Genomic DNA, 2,758 nt, shown 5'->3' on the forward strand with positions numbered 1-2,758 from the left:
ACGTCCCATCGACATCGAGCAAACGTGTTTCATTCAGCATCTCTCTGTCTATAGCCCTATGCTTTTTTTGATACCAACTATGCGGTAATTTGAAGTTTCTTTACAGTGACTGTTTACAATGGAGGATCTCTCCCATCTCTAACTGTTGTGTTACGCACGTATCTACCCAGTGTATGGTCAAGTATTCTTTTAAAGCTGGTCTGTGTCGCCGAGCGGTTCTAGGCGCTTCAGTATGGAACCGTGCGACCGCTACGGTCGCAGGTTGGAATCCTGCCTCGGGCATGGATGTGTGGGATGTCCTTAGGTTAGTTAGGTTTAATTAGTTCTAAGTTCTAGGGGACTGATGACCTCAGATGTTAAGTCCCATAGTGCTCAGAGCCGTTTTATTCTTTTTAACTTGAGCCAAGATTACTCTACATACTCCTGTCCTGAGCTGCTGTGATACCTGATGGAAAAAGTAAACGAGACTTTTTTAAAGTCAGTTTTTCAATGTGACTAAATTATAATAATTCGAATATCAGCTTTCAGTATAGCATCCCCCCACGTTCATAAAGTATATGTCTTCTCTCTTTCTGCATCCGAACTACGACAGTTGAGCTTCAGAAAATGCTGTATCATTTTGTGGCACAAAGCAGTTATTCAATGTTTTACACATTTCTAAAGATGATGCTTAAGTAAATAATTGTTCAGATATACTGCCAATAAAGAAAAACTTTTGGAAAGTAATTGCTTTTACGATCCGCAAAATATGTGTGAAATCACTTCCTTTTTTCCATAATTCGGTGAACGCTCAAAGCAAACTAACGAACTTGATTGCGCTAGCGATGACTCGTTAATGGAAATCTATGCAGTTTCTGCTATACTATGTTATTACCTACCGAGTGAAGTGTCATAGTGGGATTCTGTCGGAAGAGACAGCGGCCCAGCGACAACAAATGCTCTCGGCGGATAAAAGTGCTGCATTTGTTAGAAATCTGCCGTTGAAGCGGAAAGTTTATTTCTTCAGTCTTTTGAAATAAGAGCATCTCTGCAATGAAATAAAGTTCTAATAAAACTTTGACATCACTAAGCATGTCGCTTCGCAGACAGCGAACAATGGTGCGAAAGGAAGTTTAGGAAAGTTGGTGCGCGCCCGGCACAGAGCTGCAAAACTTGGTTTGCACTAATGAGATCGGCGGGCTGAGGGTTCGCTAATCCTCAGCTACAGTCCAACGTGTGCTCATCGCTACCAGTTATACGAGGCGCTACCTGAAACCCGGCACACCTCTCGCTTTGAGGTCAGTTTGCTTAGACCAATTTAAGTTTACCGACAGAAATAATGATATATACACTTCTCTGTTCAAACAGCATTGTTTGTCTTTTAGTGAGGTAGCTCATAAACGACGGCTAGGAACAATATGTTCATTAACAAAACCAAATTATTTTCTGTGTGTGGGCTGACATTCCTTCAAGTCCTGGAACAGCTTTTATATCCAAACGCAGGTTAGTAGCGCCCCATAGATATCACATGAGCAATGTTATAAGTAAACCATATAGTAGAAACAACAGCAGAAGTGGAACCAAGTGATTATACAACTTTTCTGACTCACGTAAGATAAGTGTGCCAAGGTTCAATTCCGACGGAATTAATCATTTCATTTCCCTGAGTCCACCTAAAGCTGGGCAGCCACCAGTCAATAAAGTGTTACCCAGAGAAGCTAGCAGGAGTCTTCGACTAGCGAACTGGTACACTAAATGAGGTGAATCGAGAATTTACAAAAATGAGTTTTCGAAGAAAAAGAGAATGAGAAATTATCGGAATGTAGGGCCAGCCAGAATACAGAACAACATCAGTCCGGTAATGGTCAAACATCATTTGCCGGAACTGTCACTGTAACATGAGTCTCATTATTCGTTCTCAGTAACGTGCATGCTTAACAAGTTTGCTGCACATTGTTCTTCGAGGACTGCGAAATGTGTACGACATGGTGGTCGAAATAAAACTGGTCCAGAAAGTATTTATAAGACGGACTCTGAACTGATCGTTGTTAATGAACAGGAGAGCCTCTCACACAGACAGTAATGGAAACCTTGATTTCGTAGCCCCATCGGGTACTGCCACATGGAGCAGGCGTATTTATCGAACAGCTGAACGCAGCACAAAATGGTGCGCACAATAAAACAGTGCGTGATCATTGTCGAGCGTTATGCGAAATATAATTCGTGCAAAACCTGTACGGAACTGTTTGTGCAAGGGTTCGAAACTGGAAGTATTTTGGCAAAACCTCCAGCAAAGCCTGCAGTGTAAAACTTTGTGGCAAAATGGCGTGTTACGTGCTCTGTACCGAATAAAAACCGTATTTACCCGAAGAGAGTTCGAACACCAAAAATAATTTCTCGAGTGGAGGAAACCCTGGAACAAAGTCTGATGAAAACCCAACGCCGTATATCTATGCAAGTGGGAATTAAGAGATCGCCGTGTCAAAACTCTATCAAAATGGACCTGCGTGAACATCCGTACAAACCTACTCTGGTACGTGTGTTAAAGCGTCCAGACGAACTTCCGCATGTTGAGTTCTGCCGGTGGTTTCTCAGTGAAGTGGAATCAGGAGTTTTGGAACCACGTTTTTTTTTTCATTTCTTCGCGTGAAGCCCGGTTCAGCCTGTCAGGTTATGTGAACTGACAGCACGTGCGCCATTATGCACCAGAGAATTCCCATCAGTACTGTGAAGAGCCGTTTCATGATCTCGAGATTGGTGTTTGATGCGCAGTGAACGG

The sequence above is a fragment of the Schistocerca piceifrons genome, chromosome X, assembly GCF_021461385.2.
Source record: "Schistocerca piceifrons isolate TAMUIC-IGC-003096 chromosome X, iqSchPice1.1, whole genome shotgun sequence".
Taxonomy (NCBI): domain Eukaryota; kingdom Metazoa; phylum Arthropoda; class Insecta; order Orthoptera; family Acrididae; genus Schistocerca; species Schistocerca piceifrons.